Source organism: Eptesicus fuscus, chromosome 12 (assembly GCF_027574615.1).
Source record: "Eptesicus fuscus isolate TK198812 chromosome 12, DD_ASM_mEF_20220401, whole genome shotgun sequence".
Taxonomy (NCBI): domain Eukaryota; kingdom Metazoa; phylum Chordata; class Mammalia; order Chiroptera; family Vespertilionidae; genus Eptesicus; species Eptesicus fuscus.
In genome coordinates this window covers 41782815-41804591 of record NC_072484.1, presented here as the reverse complement: position 1 = coordinate 41804591, position 21777 = coordinate 41782815, and the positions used below count along the sequence as shown (strand labels likewise).

The 21777-nt window shown below is 44.9% G+C and overlaps 1 protein-coding gene and 1 long non-coding RNA gene across 2 annotated transcripts in view; one reads left to right on the top strand and one right to left on the bottom strand.

Moving 5' to 3' along the window:
• CCBE1 (collagen and calcium binding EGF domains 1) overlaps positions 1 to 21777 on the top strand; it is a 172343-nt gene that overhangs the window by 117179 nt on the left and 33387 nt on the right. The window lies entirely within an intron of this gene.
• Positions 5394 to 19291, bottom strand: LOC129150885 (uncharacterized). Its single transcript, XR_008557668.1, has 3 exons — positions 19240 to 19291; positions 18274 to 18410; positions 5394 to 5571 (listed from the first exon to the last, which is right to left on the bottom strand). It is a non-coding gene; the product is annotated as an uncharacterized LOC129150885 (long non-coding RNA).

Below are 21777 nucleotides of genomic sequence, written 5' to 3'. Positions count from 1 at the left end.
AATCACTATTTTAACAAAGCACCAAATGTGTACACTGTTACAGTTAAGAGGCATTTGCAAAAGTGGATTAATTTATATTTGTGTTTAGTATGTCTGGATCTTATTTCTTTTTTTTATAGCAAGTTTTTTCTTGTTTAAGCATTTTAGCAGGTCAGTTGGCCTCTTAGTCTAGCCTTTCACTTTTTATTTTTTTAGTTTTTATGTTGAAATAAATTTAGACTTACAGGACAGTTGGCAAAAATATTATAGAGATTTCCTACAGAGTTCCATTTGAAGTTTGTTAACATTTTGGAATATATGCATATATACTGAGTAAGTGTATATACACATCTATATTTACATTTTTTTGTATCCGTTCTTTTATTGAACTTATCATCATCATAATAAAGAGCTAATATGCTAATGGTTGGGATGCCGAAACGCATAACGACCGATAGCAGGAGGCAGGGCGGAAGCAGGGAGGCGCCCAGAGGAGGCAGGACCATCCTGTGCTGGGGAGGGCGGGGGTGAGAGCCATAGCGCCCCCCCTCACCAGTCCTGCTTGCACTCAGAGCGCCCCACCGCCCACCTGCCAGGGGAAGGAGCACAGTGCAGCAGGCGGGAAGCTCCCATGCTCTCCTCTGGCACCATGACAGGATGAAGCCACCATGTTGCTCTGGAGACAGGGCAGAAGTGGGGAGGCACCCAGAGAAGGCGGGACCAGCCTGAGGCGACTGGAGGGTCTGAGGGCGGGGCTTGAAGCAGCCAGAGAAGGCTAGAGGGGTTGGGGGCTGGACCAGGCACACTGGAGCTCTGTGTGGAGAGGTTCGGGTGTCAAGGCACGGTGGTGAGTGGGTGGATGGGCAGAGCTACACGTTGGTTAATAAAATTATACAGGTTTCAGGTGTACAATTCTATAATGCATCATCTGCATATTGTATTGTGTGTTCACTATCCCTTGTCAAGTCTCCTTCCATCACTATTTATCCCCCCTTTACCTTCTTCTGTCGCCCCTCACCCCTGCCCTTCTGGTAATCATCATTCTGTTGTCTGTGTCTATGAGTGTCTGGACCTAAGGCTTTGAATGAATGTTTTCCAGAGCAGAAAATGATGGTGAGCATGAAGCTCATGTTGGCAACCAGCCAAATCAGCTCAGCTCAAAATCATCATGGAATTGGATACATGTGGTTCTGGTGGATGCTACTCTATCAGGAAACATGAATTCAAATATTATTCTAAATCTTAGAGTCAACTTGTGTTCTTTCTGTGAGTTTTGCCAACTACTTTGTGTGCAAAATTGCTATGTTGACCCTCCCTCTATGGATATTTTAACCTTTATCTGAAAAGTCCCCATTGCAAGAAGTCACTTGGAGGAAGTTCAAACATACGTGCTTACTTAGAAACTGCCATTGAATCATCATGAAGCAGGTAAACACAGTCTGTGTTGACTTCTACTAAATCCAAAACATCTCATTAATGAACTAGAGTTTATATTCAACACCTTAATTTTGGCAATGGCATGAGTCTACATAATGTGTGACATGTTGCCTTTGAGAGAAGTAAGATCTTTCCTATCAAAGCCACTTCTCCTGGATACTTAATAAAAGCTATTAATTTAGGTAAAAGTTGATAGATTTAGGTGTTACTTTTCAATTGAAATGTGTAGAATAAGCTGTTTTTCATATAGGGTTTATTTTCCTGCTATGAGAGAGGCTTCAAAATATCCAAGTAATTAATTTTTAAAAAATATGTTTTTATTGATTTTAGGAGAGAGAAAGGGAAAAGGATAGAGAGATATAAGCACCTATGAGAGAGAAACAACATTGATCAGCTGACTCCTACATGCCCCCTACTGGGAATCGAGCCCACAACCTGGGTATGTGCCCTGACTGGGAATCAAACCAGTGACCTCTTGGTTCATGGGTTGATGCTCAACCACTGAGCCACACTGGCTGGGCCTGAAAATTTTTTAAAAATGGAAGTAAAACTTTCAGAAATGTAAAGCTTTGCATCGTGTGCATGCAAATGCACATATGCTGAAATGAACTTATTCTCCCTTACATACATCTCTACATAAGCTGTAAGTTCAAATATGTTTTAAAACAGGGAAGGGCATATTCCTGGATTGATTCAAATGCTTGTCAAGTTAATTTAGAAATAACCAGAGAGAATGTATTTGACCAATTTTTTTCCCTCAAAAACATATGATCAATTTTAGTTAATGTGATTTTTATACTGCATAGCATCCATTCTCTCTTCTTAGTAATATCATTCTCATTTTGTTTGGGGAAATTGTTCTTTCCCACTCTGAGTACATCGAGTTGAATAGACCTCCCATGCTGGTCCCAGGGTCAGAGTCTGTGGCTGACACATGAGCCAGTCAAAGCCTTAGCCTTCATGCCATGATTGGTACAGAGATGGGCACATGACCCAGTTTGGGCCAGTGGAAGAGAGCAGATCCCAGGATATGTACAGCATGTTGTGTAAGACCGTTGGACCTGGTGCTGTGAAGGTGTGTGCCTGAAGCTGCAGGGAGTTGACTCAGAGCAACAGTGCTGAGAGATGGAGCCTGATGGTGCTTGTACTCTGGATTGAGCATCCCTTAAACTTAATCTTTCCCGTTGTCTGAGCCAGTAAGTTTTCTTGCCGCTTAATCTACTCTGGGTTCAATTTTATCTCAACTACTGGTAAGTGACCAGTAACTGGTACAGAAGCCTGATAGAAAAATACAGTAACCAGCCAGATACCATAACATTCATTCTGATTCAATACTGTGTTGCAGCACATTGGATCGTGTGCCTTTGTTGGGGACTCTCCAGTGTATGACACTCCTTTACGAGGAAGTGTTTAGAGAAGGTGAACATTTGAAAAGCAGCACTGCGTGTGTACAGGGATGTGATGGGCAGCATAGGGAATATAGTCAGTAATATAATAACTGTATACAGTGACGGAAGGTTACTAGACTTGTCATGGTGATCACTTTATAAGGTATATAGATGTCAAATCACAATGTTGTACTCCTGAAATGAATATAGTATTGTGTGTCAATTATACTTTCATTTTGAATTTTTTTAATTAAATACTTATTGTTGAAAGTTCTTTTTTTTTATTAATGGTGTTTCATAGAGGTACCATGAGTATATCAGAAAAATGTTGTGAGCCACCAGGAAGTCCCAGGGTTCACTCGATACTACTGTTTTGTGCCCAAACCCACAAAACATCATTTCCTCTTTTCTCATGATGCTGATCACAGGCCTAGCAACAGGAGTATAAGTTCCCTCCACCCCAACTTCCTTGAGAAGCGTCCAGCTGGGTTCAGAACCACGGACAGTGTTGTGGGAGATGCCATCTGGCAATCTAGGACACATTGATCCTGTGACATATCTCTTTTTTAATCTTTGAATCTTCCCTATCTCCATGACCATGTGTGTTGTGTGGTCGAGAAAATTGTTATTGCTTCCAAACTCAAGACATATGACGTTCAGGGGCTGTGGCTCTAACCCCCTGTTAATGGCTCAGCAGAAAAACCCAGTGCTCTGAGGGCCCACTTCTCCCCACCCTTGCTGACAGAAGTTCAGGTTCTAAGTGAAAATTAAAAATGGCTTTAGGAAGAAGGGAACGGAATTTATCATATGGTTTCACCTAATCGGCACATTCACTTCTTAAAATGGGGCTTCTGTAGGACTTGGGGCTCTGGAGCCCAATGATATGGACAAGTTAAAAATAAGATAATGGTGTGTGTTACAGGGGAGTTGGGGAGCTTTGGTTTAAGGTGTATGCACTATATTCTTTATATGTGAATAAATGACGTTTTTACCCGAAGCAGAGCTGGAATAGCTCTGCTTATCCTTGTGAACACACCTAAAAATAGGTGAAAATTCCTCCTACCCCAACAAAAGGGAACCTTGCCCCTAAGGTAGCTAAACTGAATATTCCAAGAATGCCAAATGCCCAGGGTTCCTTACAGTTGGACAGCAACAGTGGAAAAGAACAGCTTGTTTATGAGTGAACCATTGAATTAGTTCTCAGTGATACAATTCATTTTCATGCCCCTTCTCTCAGCATCCTATGCTTGAAAGGGCCTTAGCAAGCTCATCTACTCCCATGTTTGCAAAAACAAGGAAATAGAAGCATTAAAACTAAATGACCCCTGTAGGTGGTATCAGACCTCATCTCCAATGACTTGTCCCACCTGCCATGAGAAAAGTGGGAATGCTTGATTTAGACACTTCTATTTCATGTAGTTAAAACTTATGATATGGGCTAATGTACCAGGGGAAAAAAATAAAGTGGTAATTAGGTGATCTGGCTGGCACTAAGGAGCTTGATCAATACCTAGTTTATTTCAAGACCTGAACATAAGATACGATAGGAAAGATGGTTACACCATGCTTTCTACAGAAGACCAAGTGAAAAGGTTGAGTTGGGACAAAGACTCTGTCCTGGCACATAGTGTGTGGACAGCCACTGTAGACACTTCCCGGCACACTCTCAGTGTTTGCTGTGGTATCCTGGCAGCCCCTTGTAAGTTACCACACTCGCCTATCACATGTCACTGTAACCCGACCTGAAAAGACTGATGACCTCTGAAGCATCTGGAGTCTCAGGAACAAGGTCACAACATGGAAACCAATTAAATAGAAATTTGGTTAGCAAGCCAGGGAGGCCTATGGTAATGAGCCGAATCATCTCCTAAGAAGAAAAACAGACTCTGAAAATGAGTCATAACAGGAGGGTAAACAAAGATAAAGGTTGGTGACTCCCCATCTTGCCATTCCAGCACAGACCATGTGCCCCCCTATCAGTGGAATGTGAATGACTCACTCCATCCACGAGGTGCCACGGCAGCAACAAACATTGGCAACTACAATCGGCCATTTGACAGATTTGCTGGCCTTTCTCATTCCCCTGGCTTCTTCTTCTCCCTCGGCCTTGATGAAGAATTATAGATGTTTGTGTTCCTAGCTAAAGAGCGAGAATAAGTAGAGGTCTTTCTGAAGAGGAAAACCTTTGACCTTGTTCCCTTTCTTTGGCAACATGGCTTCTGTGAAGAAGGGTAGTGTGCTCTGCAAAGTTAATTAGAAGAGAAAAAAAAAACACACACACACAAGAAAAGGCAGGTACCACATTTAAGTATTACTTGCATTATCCCCTCCACCTCCCCTCAAACCTTTAGAGTAGATCCTATTGTGCCCATTCTGCAGATGGAGAAACTGAGGCCCAGGGAGATTAGCTTGACTGAGACACAGCTGGAAAGTGGCAGAGGCAGGATTTGAACTCAGTCAACCTGACATCCCAACCTTTCTCCTGCCTCTCTCCAAAGATGATTTTACAAGGACTAAAAGAAAGCAACATAGAGCCAGCATGATTTTTGAAAGTAATGTTTGTTTTCCCAAAGGATCAGTTTTCTTACTATTTAATTAATTTTCATCCAACTTAAAGATTACCTTGGCCTCCTAACCTGAAATCGTGTCCAAGATGGACTTTCAGGAGGGTCCGTGTTGACATTCCCAAAGAACTGCTCAGAGATAGAATCAGAGGACTGGGAGTTGCTGGTCTCAGAAACACAGAACACAGTAGCTCTGCGAAGACCTAAAAAGACAGGGTGGAAGTCAGCCTTAACAGCACAGTTTTGGCTATGAGACCATGTATGGGCAAAGTGCAGCTCAGGGCCCTTCTTAGGAGAAGTACCCCTCATGTGTATAGAGGACGTATTTAGTGCCATCCCTGGCATGCAGTAGGAACTTAATAAGTAGTTGCTGTTTGGATTACTAAAACCTATTCTATTGACTCCCAAACAACTGGTCTTTAACTAAAATATAGCTGCTGTTTGCATCACTCCAATGTCAGCTTTAAAACGTTAGAAGTGCGTGGTCCCCCATGGTCAGGGGTAGGTAGGTTGTGATGGTCATGCATTTTCCCCTTCAAACCTCATTCTATGTCTGCTTTCCCTCCCACCCATCTTTTCTTTGCACCTCTACTTTTCCCCCCTTGTTCTCGTGATTTTCATGTATCACTTTACACGACTTTATATATCTTCTTTGGAGAAAGCTATGACATGCATGCATTTTCAAAGTCAAATAAATATCAGAACTTCCTGCTTCCCAGCTTTGCAAACATGAAAGTAAAACCAGACGTATTTGAACCTGGCCCCCTGGTTACTGTAATTCCAGGCGCCATCCATAAGTACAACTGAGGGTCAGGAGGGTCAGGAATTGGAGTTATAATATAAAGATTTATCAGCAACCCCGGAGAAAGCTGAGGGACTGTGGCCAAAACGACTTCAAATATACCTACTAAAACGGATGAGTTTTCCCTCATGTTTTAATGATTAAACCTAAAGGTATTCTGTGCCATGGCAAGGGTGCTCGGGGGTAAGGAGTAAGTGTGTGTTCTTCAAAGTCAGCAGATGCCACTTAGATTAGGGTTGTAGGCTTTTGGCTTTATTTTATTTTATTTTTTAAGAAAAGAAAAAAAAAGAAGAAAACATGCCTGAATCCCCCAAGGGAAGTCTGTATTCCATAGCAAACAAGGCCCCAGCCAGAAGTTACCCTTCTACGCACAGGGCTCTGAGCCAGCTGACGATGTCGCCCTCGCCTTTCCAAGGCAGTCTAGCTGGTCAGGTCGCTGGTCTTGGCTACCCCGAAGGCTGAGCTTGGGGAAAACAAAGTGACAGATCAAAGAGCCAGACGGCTCTCAAGTTCACTCACTTGGGAGGGCCGCGTGCCAACTGAGGAGCCAAGCGAGGGACCTCCCAGGCATGGTAATCAGCACTTATTAAGTGCCACTATGTACTGTACCACCTAGCAGCATCCGCTATATGCTTCAGAAGATGCAGGAGTGGTCCATCCCTTGAAGAGCTTATTTAGGACAAGTGGTGTCCTGGGGAAAGTTCTTTGAAAATGATAATAAAGCGATGGCCCCTTGCCAGATGGTGGTGGTCATACTGCTGTTTTTGTAATGGTTACTCCTGTCCCTGACCTCCAAGCTGCAGCTGTCCAATGGTCAGCAAGGTCATTCAAGTCCCTTGTGCCCACAGCAGCCATGGCAGCCTGAGCATGGGATGCAGGCTGCCCCAAAGCAGGAAACACTGTGGACAACAGCGGGAGCAGGGGCTTAGGGCCATTCAGACATGCATCTGTATTCCTGCTGTGAGCCTCAGTTTCCTTATCTCTAATTCAGGGCTCATTGATCAGTTTGAGATCGGGCTCTCTCACATAAATGTTGCCCAGCCTCTCCTCCTGGTTTCTGTCAAAGTGTAGCCTTTGCCAATTTGCAGGGTAACCAGGGCTATCTTCTATGCCACCTCCTTCAATCTCTTGTCTCTCACTTGAAACTCCTGAGCAAGCTTGATTGGCTCGGCCAGTTTATTGGGGGGCAGGCCTTCAAGGCTGGTGTTCGCTGATGGTGGGAGGGAGGGAGTTTAAGCAGAAGAGTAATTGACATTTTTAAAAGGTCACCCACTCTATTTACTGGGAAAACAATGTCATATCCGTAGTAAGGAAAGAAGGCAGAGAGACCAGAGGTGGATAAGGGTTTGGGACTGAAGGCGGGGAAGGTTGGAGCAGAAATGGAGAAACTACAATTAAAGCCCAATAAAAATATTAGCATGTGTTCTCCCTCAGCAAAAAACTCACACAGCAAAATATGGCCAGTGGTCCCAGCATTCTCCACCATTCACCAGCAGCAAGAATAGATGGTGCCCTAGCCGGTTTGGCTCAGTGGATAGAGCGTCAGCCTGCGAACTGAAAGGTCCCAGGTTCGATTCCGGTCAAGGGCACATGCCCGGGCTGTGGGCTCTATCCCCAATGGGGGACTTGCAGGAGGCAGCCGATCAATGATTCTCTCTCATCATGGATGTTTCTATCTCTCTCTCCTTCTTCCTTCCTCTCTGAAGTCAATAAAAATATATTTTAAAAAAAGAATAAAAAAGAATGGATGGTCATGTAGAAGAGCAGATGCTGTCACTTTGCCAAAACAGGAGGCATTGATCCCCAGGTATCTCTGCCTTTCATGGCCAAAGAGGAGGATGTGTCCTGGGCTGGACTTCCAGGGTGGGAAGCCTTTGGGCTCCATGGTGACGGTGGCTCACATTTCACAACATGAACTCTCAGCATTGCTGTGGCCGGGCATTCAGGTTCACAGATTTTTCCGCTGGCTTCCTGCCTCTGGCAGCCCAACATCCTTGTGTAACATGATTTGCACAGTCACTCCCTTCCCCAGCCTGGCCCCTGAATATCGCCATTCCATCGCTTGGAAAGCATGCTGGGTCACTTAAACAATTATTTCTTTTCTCACCCAGCTCATTAATAACGACATTCAATAAATCCGTCCTATCTACAAATACTTTCAGAGCAAAGGAACCATCTGGCTTTCAGGGAGGTCATTAGACAGCGCATACGAAATAACTGTTTCCTAATGCCCGCTGGTATGAACCTGGCTGTTTCCACTGGGCACCGAAGGTCCTCTTTTGTGTGGTGTGCTTCTGCAAACATCAGAAATGTGCTAGGTCCTTAATATGTCCAAAATCTTATAGTTTCAGTATGTGACTGTGAGGGGTTCTGGTTAAGGACCAAATTGTTTGTTTTTCCTTTTTTGTCCCCTTGTGTTAATTATATTCAAAATAAAAATGTTACAATTTTCTTAGTATTTATCATGTATCTGTAAATGCACAACAGTAAGAATAAAAATGGAATTTTCCTTTATGTATTAAGCGATCACAAATAATCCTATATAATAAAGAGGTGATATGCAAATTGACCATCACTCCAACACACAAGATGGCCACCCCCATGTGGACACAAGATGGCTGCCACAAGATGGCCAGCAGGGGAGGGCAGTTGTGGGTGATTGGGCCAGCAGGGAAGGGCAGTTGGGAGGGACCAGGCCTGCAAGGGAGGGCAGTTGGGGGTGATGGGACTGGCAGAGGAGGACAGTTGGGGGGGACCCAGGCCTGTTGGGGAGGGCAGTTGGGGGGACCAGGCCTGTGGGGGGTGGGCAGTAGGGGGCAACCAGGCCAGCAGGAGAGAGCAGTTGGGGGGGACCCAGGCCTGCAGGGGAGAACAGTTAGGGGTGACCAGGCCAGCAGAGGAGGGCAGTTAGGGGTGACCAGGCCAGCAAGGGAGGGCAGTTAAGGACTACCAGGCCTGCAGGGGAGGGCAGTTAGGGGTGACCAGGCCGGCAGGGGAGGGCAGTTAGGGGCAATCAGGCTGGCAGGGGAGCAGTTAGGCATCGATCAGGCTGGCAGTGGAGTGGTTAGGGGGTGATCAGGCTGGCAGGCAGAAGCAGTTAGGGGCAATCAGGCAGGAAGGCAGGTGAGCATTTAGAATCCAGCAGTCTTGGATTGTGAGAGGGATGTCCAACTCCCGTTTAGGCCCAATCCTGGTGGGATTGGGCCTAAACGGGCAGTCGGACATCCCTCAAGGGGTCCCATATTGGAGAGGGTGCAGGCTGGGCTGAGGGACACACACACACACACACACACACACACACACACACACACACACATACCTGTGCACGAATTTTGTGCACCGGGCCTCTAGTCCATATATATATATATATATATATATATATATATATATATATATATATATATATATATATAAAAGGCTTATGTGCAAAGTGTCCCCTCAGGAGTTCAACTGGGAGTTCAATCACTCACTATGACATGTGCTGAACACCAGGGAGCAGCGCAGAACATGGCGGGTGACCAGCAGCAGCAGCAGCTGGGTGCTGAGGGAGCAAGGGAAGGAAGAGGCAGGGAGGTGGGGAGGTGAGGAATCTGATAGGCCCTGATCACTGGCCAGGCCTAGGGACTCTACCCATGCACAAATGTCATGCACTGGGCTTCTAGTTTATAGATAACATCATTAAAATTTTTAATCAGACTAGATTACTATCCATTACAGCTACTACAATATATGCAGTAATTTTTCATTCATGTTTACATAGAGAACCTTTCATTTAGCCTTTGATTTTGACTGTTAAGTAATGCCCTAGAGCAAGCATCTCAAACTCGTGGCCCATGGGCTGCACACAGCCCACAATGAATATTTTTGTGGCCCAGCCAATATAATGGTATATAACGTTTTGTTGGGTTTTTTTATTTAAATTCTTTATTTTTAAAGTATTACATGAGTCTCCTTTTTCCCCCATTGACCTCTCCCCAGCCACTCCCACCCCTACCCCCCAACACATGCCCTCACCCCCCGCATTGTCTGTGTCCATTGGTTATGCTCATATGCATACATATACGTCCTTTGGTTGATCTCTTACTCCCTCACCCCCTGCCTTCCCTCATAGGTTGGACAGTCTGTTTGATGTTTCTATGTCTCTGGTTCTGTTTTTGTTCATCAGTTTATATTGCTCATTATATTCCACAAATGAGTGAGATCATGTGATATTTATCTCCCTCTGACTGGCTTATTTCGCTTAGCATGATGCTCTTCAGTTCCATCCATGCTGTTGCAAATGGTAAAAATTCCTTTTTTTTACAGCAGCGTAGTATTCCATTGTGTAGATGTACCACAGTTTTCTAATCCACTCATCTGCTGATGGGCACTGTAGTACATTTTTAAGTCAGGAGTGTGTGTCCTCCAAATTTGTTCTTTTTCAAGATTGTTTGGCTATTTGGGGCCCCTTGATTGCCATATGAATTTGAGAGTCAGAATTTCCATTTCTGTATTTCTACAGCATAGCCATCAAGTTCCCCTCCCTGGGGCAACAACTATTCTTGCATAATTCTTTCCAGCTGGTGTGGCTCAGTGGTTGAGCGTCAACCTATGAACCAGGAGGTCACAGTTTGATTCTCCATCAGGGCACATGCCCAGGTTGTGGATCCCTAGTGTAGGTTGTGCAGAAGGCAGCCAATCAATGATTCTCTCTCATCATTGAGGTTTCTATCTCTCGCTCCTTCTCCCTTCCTCTCTCTCTCTCTCTCTCTCTCTCTCTCTCTCTCTCTCTCTCTCTCTCTCTCTCTCTTTTTTAAATATATTTTTATTGATTTTAGAGAGGAAGGTAGAGGGAGAGAGAAATAGAAACATCAATGATGAGAGAGAATCATTGATCAGCTGCCTCCTGCACGCCCCACACTGGGGATCGAGCCCACAACCCAGGCATGTGCCCTTGACAGGAATCAAACTTGGGACCCTTCAGTCCGCAGACCAACGCTCTATCCACCGAGCCAAACTGACTAGGGCTCTCTCTTCGTTTTGAGACGTTATTCTTCACTCACTGCAGCATTTTCCTGCCAGCCCTGGAAATGCTCTTGGCTGCGGTTTCACTGGGTATCCAGAATCAGAAGCATTCCCTTTACCACCCACCCCCTCCAAAGCCTCCTCTGCACTCTGTAAGAAGCACTTTAATAAAAATTTTATAATTTAACTTTTAAAATATCCCATTATACGTAATTATTAATAATGAACTACAACGTTTGCTAATAACTGATTACTATAATCTTGTTGCATTCATTTCCCTTATGCACCTTACTCGCAGGCGCACCATTTCTCTACCCTGATAGTAGCAGCTAATATTTTAGCAGCCAATTGCCACGTCATTAGTCTTGGACTGACTTGTTGGGTGTGTGCAACAGGAAATATTTCACTTTCAGAGAACAAGAAAAAATAGGTTTATTTGCGTTACGCTTATTAATTTGTGCAGTTCTTCAGTGTCTGGTAAGTTAATGTTCAAGAAAAAATATTCATTTTTATTAAAATGTTCTATTATTTTATGTTAACGATTACTCATTTATTTCAGCCCTTTGTATTCAGCATGTCTCTATTGAAATAAACCCAGGTTTCTATAAAAAGTGAAGCTTTTGTTTTTTTGCGGCCCACATAAACTTAAACCTTGTGTACTTGGCCCGTGTTAGCCTTTGAGTTTGACATGCTTGTCCTAGAAGCAGCTAGCAATGTTGATAAGTATGGAAATAATATGACAGCCACTATCCACTGTGGGATAAACGGAAACACTGATTCCCAGTTTCGTTGTTTGGAAAGACTCTGATCTAGAAACTAATTTCTGCTTGTTCTCAGCTCCAGCATGACTGAGCAAAAAGGTTGGCTTTCTATGTGACCAGTAGCCAACTGTCCATATCTGGGCTGCATCTGGTTAAAAACTATATTCACTTATTGGCCTTGAGTATAAATTGCATGACTTTGTTGTTCACTGTATTAACAGCCTAATTTTATGCTGCACTGTGCTAAGTGTCTTACATAAATTATCCATTCTTACCTTCACAATAACACTATGAGGCAAGTTTCAAATAGCCACTTAACAATTGAGAAAACTGAGACACAGACAGGAGGAAATAAGTTGTTCTAGATAACCCAGGTGGTATATGGATGGGCTGGAATTCTAACTCGGGTCTGTCTGACTCCAAAGTCCAAGCTCTTAATCACTATAACATCTTTCTTAGCCCTCCTTTCATCCCTTGAAGAGATGGGTGGTGTGTCAGTATCTCAGGACTGCCACAGCAAATCACCACAAACTGAATGGCCTCCAACAACAGACACTCATTCTCTTATAGTTTAGGAGGTCAGAAGTCTGAAATCAAGGTGTTGTCAGGGTTTGTTCCTTCTGGAGGTTCTTAGGAAGATGCTATCCCATGGTTCTCTCTTCTGGTGGTTGCCAACATCCTTGATGTTCCTTGGTTTGTAAACACCTCACTGCAATCTTTGCTTCCCTCTTTAAGTGGTTGCCTTCTCTGTGTCTCTGTCTCTATGTGTCCTCTTCTGGCTCTTACAGGGATTGCCATTGGATTGAGGACCCACCTAATCCAGTATAATCTTACCTTGATCCTTACCTGACATCTGTAAGACCCTATTTCCAAATAAGGTCATGCTCTAAGGTTCCTGGGAGGGACATGAATGGGGCTGGGAGGATAGGAGCACTATTCAACCTATTAGAGGCGGTAACAGCTCTTCTGTGGTCAGCTCTATGTCCCTGCACATGACCTTATGGTTCCCCTACACCTTGCCCATGTATTTGTACTTTAGTCCCTTCATAAACGACCACTGATTGACTTACCCTAATTTTACTATGCCTTCTATTTCCCGTTGAAGATCTGACTGATGAACATCCTTTTGGTAAATGTCTCACATCTTATACAAACCTATATTAAAATGAACTCGTCAAAGCTCCCTTTTGGGGATCAGCTGTCTGGAAAATTAGCCCTAAAAATAGTGCTCAACTACAGAAGCTCTCTTTAAAGTCCTGCTCTATTGCTCTTTTCCTTTCAAATGACTGTTATTTTGTTCTCATTTTAACATGTCTTTATGAATTATTTTAAAAGATATGAAATGGTATTAAGAAAAAGGCTGGTTTTCCAGTCTTCCTCTCTCTTGCTAAATTGCTTACAATTTATAGTTTACCCTCAGAGGAATCATATTCAAGCAGCTATTTTTCACATTCTGGGAGAAGTACATTTGGCTAATCTAAAGAATTATGTCTTGAATTCCATGGTTGATCATGACTAAAAGGAATGTTTAAGTAGTTGTTTTTTTGGGTTTGTTTGGTTTCTCTCTCTCTCTCTCTCTCTCTCTCTCTCTCTCTCTCTCTCTCTCTGTGTGTGTGTGTGTGTGTGTGTGTGTGTATGTATGTATGTAATGCTGAGTTTGTGAATAATTGTGATAACCCAGCCTTTTCATGATGCACATTTCTCAACATAGCTCATATAACCCACAGCATCAGGCCCAGCAATTCTTCCCCGCTGGGCCATCTCTTGGTTGCATGCTTAGTTTGAGAATGCCAACATCCTTTGGAAAATGAAGAGGAACATAACATCCAAATCCCTTCAACTCAATAGTTTGAATGTGACTCAAAAGTTCTATACTTTTGCACTTCATCATCCACCCCACTAGGGAGTTTCCAAATAGTATCAAGATATCTGGCATTTTTCATAGAATTCTAGAGCTGGAAGAAAGCTGAACGGCCGTGTACCCCAGCTATTTTGTAATGAATAGATGAAGGCCCAGAGAGGTGACTCCACACCCAGTGTCCATGATGCATTCGTGACAGTGTTCTCATGCAGGGTCCTTGCCCCTCTGAGGTGCTGCATGTTACCTTGACAAATGTGAATAGTACAGCGAGTGAGTGCTATGAAGTTCAAGGGGAGAGGAAGTCACTTCTTGCTTGGTTCCAAGAACCAGGGATGGAGTCAAAAAGGAAGAAGAAATCGAGCAAACCTTGAAGTGTGGGCAGAGGTTAGCTAAGTTCCAGTTCACTGTGCAGAAGACAGGAAGACATCAAAGACCCCAAAGACTCTAGTTTCTCATGTTTATTCCAAAAATAAGTAAAATCTCTAAAACAGTAGCATAGGAATTGTTAAGATTACATATATAGTCGGTTGGTAAAAACACAATGATCTTTGCTAATTACCCCCCATGAGATTCTGTTTATTTGGTCAGTGAGCGAGTCAGCAATATAACATATATGAGCATGTATTTTCTGCCAACCCCTATGGAAATGACCAAGGTGAACAAGGCAAGTCTCTTGCCTCCTTAGCTCACATCTTGGGTGGAAAGACAAACATGTAAACAGATGAGACTGAAGGAGAAAACAGGATGTCTTATTTAAGGGATCTCCCGAGCTGGGCATTTGATGGGACAGGATCATGCTGGGGAATGACAGAGAAAAGACTGAAAGGGTGGAGTGGGGTTGCGTGTGCTTTGCTAAGGGTTGGACTTGAGTAACAGGCAGTGGGAGCCAAGAGACATACAGAGGAATTAAGTAGATGTGCTTTAAAATACCTGCTTGATGTGATGAGGGAAAGATTAGAAGCAGGAAGATGAATGAAGAGGCTTAAATAAGGGTAAAGGTAAGAGATTCTAAGGTCTGAACTAAGGTAGGTGGCAGCAGGGATGGAGAAGAGAGGTGGGTTCCAGTAGTGAGGTTGTAGAACAGGATGATTAGGAAGCCTAGAGCCAGAAGGTTTGGGTACAGGTTCCAGCCCTGTCACTTAGCAGCTGTGTGACCTGGGCAAGTTGCTTAACTGCTCTGGACCTCAGTTTCCTGATCTGTAAAGTAAGGATAATGTGTCTCCATGGTACTATAGTGCAGGGCAATCAGATGAAAGGCATATAGTATGTGCTCATTAAACACTAGCTGTTGTTACTGCTGCTCCCGGTACTCTTACACCCAAGTATCCTGACTTCCAGCTGGGTTATTGTTCCCAAATCACTCTTTCACAGCAGCTGACACTTCATGGCAGGTAAAGGGGTGGAGGGGAGAGACACTTGATTTCCACTGGGGTCGTTCTCATTGCTCACCCCATGGCCACCAACTGTACCCACAGCACAGCAGGCTGTGTCATATGCACATCACAGGCTGCTCCTTAAGGAGAATCGGCACAGACCCACGCCACTAACAACAGTTCGCAACACTTGTCTTGCTGACAGTGAGCCCGGAGCCTGTCTTTGCATGTGAGAGATGGTCTTTCCTCCACTTCCATTTGCAGATCACCCTAGGTTGGTCCCTGTTCCTTTTTTAAGAGGATTTATTGTTCATTGGTGATATAGAAAGTTAAGCGTCCTTTGATGGGAGAGAGAGCGCAGCACTGGAAGGGAGGGATGCCTAGGACTGCCTCCCTGCCAGGAGTTAGGGCTGTTTGATTTAGGCAGCCTAGCAACAGAACCGCGCCAGCCACACTGCGCAGCATCCTCACTGCTCCACTCCAGCCGGCTTGCATGCTTTCATTTCTGAAATGGAATTTATGGCCTTCTATCTAGTGTGCCTTGTTTTTCCTTTTTTTTTTTTTTTTTTTTTTTTTTTAGGAAATTGGATCCACAAAGCCAAATCGTATAAGCTTGAGAATTCCAAGGGCTCGAAGTGGTGCGCAGGTTCACCAGGCGAGTGTTTGGCGCTGCCCTCTGGCTCACCTTTATTTAGATAAATAATTGAGAATGTGCCATTTACAAAGCTCGGACCACAAAGGAATCTGGCTGCAGGCTCTTTAATTGAAAGCAGGAGATAACCAACAACATAGCCTGTTCCTCCCTCGGGATGTTAACATGGGGAAATTTATTTTCCTTGGAATTCATGTTCTCGGGTTGCCCAACCCAGGAGATGACACACATGCAGCTTTTACCTTACAAATAAAGCAAAGCATGCTCCCTCTCCCCTTGGGGCACTGTTTGATTTTCAGGTGAGGATGCAGTTACTCAGCAAACATTTGAGGAGGGCTGACTCTGGGCAAGGCCTGGGCTCGGTGCTAAGGGCAGCACAACACCAGACTGGGGCCTTTCTCGGAGGAGCACCCAGCTGGGTGGGGAAAAGGACACAGTGAAATCCCAAGGCGTTCCAGCCTTGGTTCTCAGTCCTGACGCTTTTCTTTTCTTTTGAGATTTTTATTTATTTTTACAACTAGAGACCTTGTGCATAAAATTCGTGCACTTGAGGGGGAGGGCCCCTCAGTCTGGCCTGTGCCCTCTTGCAGTCCAGGAGCCTTCAGGGGATGTCAGACTGCTGGCTTAGGAGCGGGCCTAAGGCGGCAGTCAGACATCCTTAGCGCTGTCATGGAGGGAGGAGAGGCTCCCACCACTGCCGCTGCACTTGCCAGCTGTGAGCCCAGCTCAGGGCTTCTGGCTGAGCAGTGCTCCCCCTGTGGGAGTGCACTGACCACCAGGGGGAAGCTCCTGCATTGAGCATCTGCCCCCTCGTGGTCAGTGCACGTCATAGTGACCGGTGTCCTGCTGTTTGGTCGATTTGCATATTAGCCTTTTATTATATAGGATAATTCCTTATTGTTGAAAGTATTACATATGTCCCCTTCCCTCCCCTTTGACTCCCTCCAGCCCACCCACCCCACCTAGGCCTTCAGTACCCCTGGCACTTTTCTTAAAATACCAGTTCTCTGGTTCCAGCCAGGAGATTCTGATTTTAATTACTTCAAGGCTGGGCCTGGGCATAAATATTTCTTCATCTTTTATTTTTAAACAGCTCTGTGGTAGATATCTAGCATGCAGCCAGGATTAAGAACCACTGTTTTCTTTGGTTTGTTTGTTTGTTTTTTCTAGATATCCTAAGATGGGTGCAGATTGTAAGCATGTGAATGTCCAGAGAAAGTGGAAATTCCTTCCTGGGGTGGAATTCCAAGGCTTCCAGGAGGAGGGCCTCTGAAGAGTGCATTAGATGTGTTTGGGGTCAGGCAGGGAAAGCTATTGACGCTTTAATCCAACAAGTCAAGACAGGAGGGGTTTCCTCCACACCTCAGCGGGTTTTCTAGTAATTCCGAAACGCTCTCAGTTCAACCTGGCACTCACTCAGAATGCGAACTGCCCATCATCCTCACCTGTGTCCTAGGAAGGATGAATTGGTGTGGGGAGCAGCTACAGTGTTTGGACAGGTTCAAGCCTTGGACTGATGAGTGGGCACAGTCCTCTCATTGCCATGTGCAAGTCCCCGCTTGGAGGGCAGGGCCCTCCCAGCACAATTATAGCCAACAGCTGTAGTTGTAAGCTTGAACCTTTGGCCCGAACACGTGGCCCCATGTGCCTAAGTCAGTGGTCGGCAAACTCATTAGTCAACAGAGCGGCAAACCGTGGCTCGCAAGCCACATGTGGCTCGCGAGCCGCGGTTTGCCGACCACTGGCCTAAGTAATGTAGGCTTGATAGAGTTCAGGTACATGTAGTTGAGTAGGATTGAAACCCAAGAGAATGTTGAAAACATCTTGATCACGCCCTTTCTTTGCATCGCAGTATCTGCTATAAAATAAAGACACGGCTTGTGGGCGTCATCACTGTCTGTCAGAGAAGCAGCGTCCCACCGAGACCCAGCTTTCATTCTCTTGTCTGTCTTTTCTAAGCCTTTCAGCGCCCCCACTCAGGTTCACCCTCAGCCGTGCTGGCGAGGCACAAACTGGTTTTACCCACCTTTGTGTCCTAACCCAGTAACCATGTGTCCAGAGCTTCCCCCCTAGAGGGGGATGGAAAGATGGGCATTGTGCCCAGGAGGAGAGAGCAGCCCAGCACACGGTGCCATCAGACTGATGGTCCAGCTGAGTGGCTCTGGCACTCCTGGCCTCAGAAGTGGGCTCTGCTCATGGTGGCGTGAGGACTTCCACATCTGCTTTTTTTTTTTCATTCAGATGTTAATCAGTGACTGTTCGGAGCTAGACATTGTGCTTCCCTCTTTGGGGACTGAAATCTCAGCTGTCCCTCTTCTTCACAGTGTGACCTTGGGCGAGATTGTTTAGCTGTCTGGCCCTCAGTTTCCTCACCTGTAAAATTGGGATAGTCACAGACTGTCTTGCTGTTCTTGATGATTCTCTGAAACCATAGAAGGTGGCAGTTTCTTACCTTGTAACTCACTGTGAGACCCCAAGGCAAGAAGCCCGGTGGCAGCAGGAACAGTCTTTAGGGAAAGGTAGGCAAGACCTGGGTATGTGATTTCTCCTTGGCTTGTTGGCTTCTGCTGGAGGGCATGATGCACCAGGCTGTGCACAGAAAGCAGTAAATGTTACCATTGTTCTGCTGATTCTACCACCACTGCCTTTCAACATAAGGCCTGCCTTCCAGGTTTTATCAGACGGTGGGTCTAGACAGAGCCTCCTCGTTAGGAAGGTGGGATGGGGACATTGAATGGCATCATGGGCAGTTTGCTGGAAGAAGCAGCACCTGCTGGGTGACTCCTCCTAGAAGGATGCTCAGGAGGCCAACTAGAACTATGGTCTCTATTAGCAGAAAAAAGCCAACAAGCTAAAGGAAAGTCACATACCCGGGACCTGCTAGACCTTCTGAAGGTCCCCACTGCTGTCAGAGCTGCCTTCTCTGTGACAGTGGAAATATAGAAAGGGTGTTGCTATCATTGTCTCCCAGAGCAAGTCACAGGTGAGAAAATGGCACTGCAGAGGGTCTCCCAGGACTTGTGGGAAAGCATTGTGCTTAGGCCCAGCTGGTCAGCATATAGCCTACAATTGTGTAGTAGGATTGGCCTCAGGCTGCTGCTGATGCAGTGGCCTGGAGCTGAGGGTGGTCTGGGTGGTTGTCAGGGTGTTCTTGTTCTGCTCTGGAGGTTACCTTTTGACTCAGGGAAGCCCCTGCTGGGGCTAAGCCCTACCTTGTAGAATTCGGCCATCTGGTAGACCCTGATTTCATAATATATACCCTGTGTTAGCCTTCTTCACAGCTGTCCAAGGCCCCAAGAGCTCCTTTTCCTGGGAAGATAGTGGCCCCAAAGGGATCCACCTACAGCGACTGTGGTTCCTTGGGAAAGGGCCATCTCATCTACACCTGTGCCCCACCACCGTCCCTCCATCCTCCTACCAAGCACACTTCAGTCCCAGAAGTTCTGCAAGAAAAGCCAGCTGCTGGTGTCCTTTATTAGACTTCAGAAAGCAATCCTCACTCCATCTTACCATAAGGCATCACTCCCACCACAATACCTGGATTCTATCCTTTATTATAGTGCCTGGAATTCCATCAAAGAGTTACTCCTCTGAGTTGAACACCATCCTTTATACAGCTGATGCCCTGAAATAGTGGTCTTTTTTGAGGATGCCCAGTTCTCCTGGTGGACTTTTGTTAGAGCCCTAGAATTAAATAAAAGGAATCCTCCGTCACTAGACTAGACCTTCTAGCAATGCTTTGGGATGTATGAGTAAATGATACTGAAGCCACTATGGCAGGTTTTTAAGGTTACAGTTTACACTTAATCACATGGCACTATTTTCTCTTTATCTTAAATGCCATACTTGAAATGGGGCGGGGGGGGGGGGGGCACTGCTCTCTCCAACTTCTGAGAGCCCCGTGGCCTTAGGTTACATCAGGAGAACAGATGAGAAAGTATTTCAAAGATCTGGAGGAGCGGAGTCAGTTAATAATTCAACAACAAGGAGTGGTCAAGTGCATGATACAGTGCATCTGTTTATCAGTCTGAACCCTTCTCTCTAATGGAACCCACAGAAGGATTTATTTTGGCTGAGAGTAAGGATCCAGACCCCAGGGCAAGCCAAACAGAAGACAGAGAGCACCGAGGTACCGCCAGTGAATTATGCGTTCATGTTGCCAGAGACACTAGATCTTCCATGTTATTTAAAGCAAGCTCGGGCTTGTAAAACACATTTATTTTCTTTCCTTTTTTTATTGGGTTTATTGGGACATAAGTTTCAAATGTGCCATTCTATAATACATCTGTATATTGCATTGGTAGCTCACTACCCTGGAATGGTGGCTGAGCTGCTAAGCAGCCCCTGGATTCTGGTTCTAGCTGTGTTCTCTGTCTACAGTCTTGTCTTTTCTACCTCTCCTCTGAGCCTATATGTGGCTCTCAGGCTTACAGATTACATCAAGTTGGGCTTGGGAGGCAGATCCTAAAGGTTGTCTGAGGACACCCTGAACCAAGGACAGGGACATTTTCCCCAGAGGGAAGCTGAGATAGCAAACCAGAGAAACTGAATTTGGGACCAAGCTGGAGAGGCAAGACTGGTAGGTTGTGAGGGCGGGTGCCCCTTTATACGGGGACTGATAGATTTTTCTCGGGCAGGACCAATTCCAATGGGCCATAATTTTTGCAGCCGCTGAAACTGAGTTAACAATCTTCCCTCTCTTCCGAAAGAACACATTCTACTTGTGTTAGGATGCTTTTAATGCTCTCTTGGGTTATTCATAGCAGTGTATATATATATTTCTCCTACATTGTCTTCAAGGGCTAAATGAAAATCTTAATCATTTCCATTTCTCCTGTAACACCCAGTTCAGGGAAGAGGTGGCCTCGGGAGTCCCATAGCCTGGGATTAATTTATCCAGCTCAGCTACCAATTTGAACAAGTTACTTAAGTGTTCCGTGCTTCAGTTTTCCCATATGTAGAAAAGGGTGGTTATGAGAATTAAATTAAACAATCTATGGAAAATGCTTGGCTTAGTGTATAAGTGAGCTCTCAAGTGTGTGTTGAATTAAGTCAGACTCAGTGCTTCCAGTTCTTAACTAATCTGAATTTAAATTTTTGCTTGATATTGTCTAAAGCAAATAGAAGATTCCTACTCTTATCTGTAAATGATTTGTAGGTAGAAATCTCATTTTCAGTGTTATTTGAATTTTTACCCACCAGTGACCTAGACCTGAATCGATGTCAGTTGTATTTTGTTTTCCATGAGGGTTTTATGCATGTGAGGAATGGGCTGTGTCACATCATGATTAATTAACGTAAGAGAGAAAATCTCAGATTGGGTCCCTTTCTGTCTTTCCAAATCATTACAAGTAACACCCTCTAAGACTGCCTCATTTAATTCCCAAATGACTGACCTGTGGGCAAAAATTTGAATCAGCAAATTGTATTTATGTTTCCTATGCTGAGATCTCTCTGGAAATGCCTCATTGACATGGTGAAGTATAGGAAAGGGGGCTGAGCACCAACAAAAGTCTGTCCACTGTGTAGAGAGAACTCCTGTCAAAGCAGAGAGCTCTGTGGCTTTGGATAATTTACAGAGAAGGTTCCAGACATTTCTGTTTCAAGGGTCAGTATTTCATAAGGCTCAAGGGTTCCGTGCACAGTTGTTACTGGAGCAAAATGAAAGGCCATGTCTTCTCTGGGCCCCTTTTGACTTATGAACCTTGCATTTCAGTAGACTTTTCCCCAAGGATTCATTTCCATCAGTTTTTTTAGCTTAGGCTCCTGCAGCTGAAACCAAAAATAATAGCTTAAACAAAATGGAAGCTTGTTTCTCTTATACAAAACTATCAGGAGTCCTTAGCTCACGTGGTGGTGGATAGCATCATGGACTCAGCTCCTTGTACGTCCATCCACTCATTGTTAAGGTGTCAATCTCATTGTCCAAGATGGCTCACCACCACTTCTTTCAAGT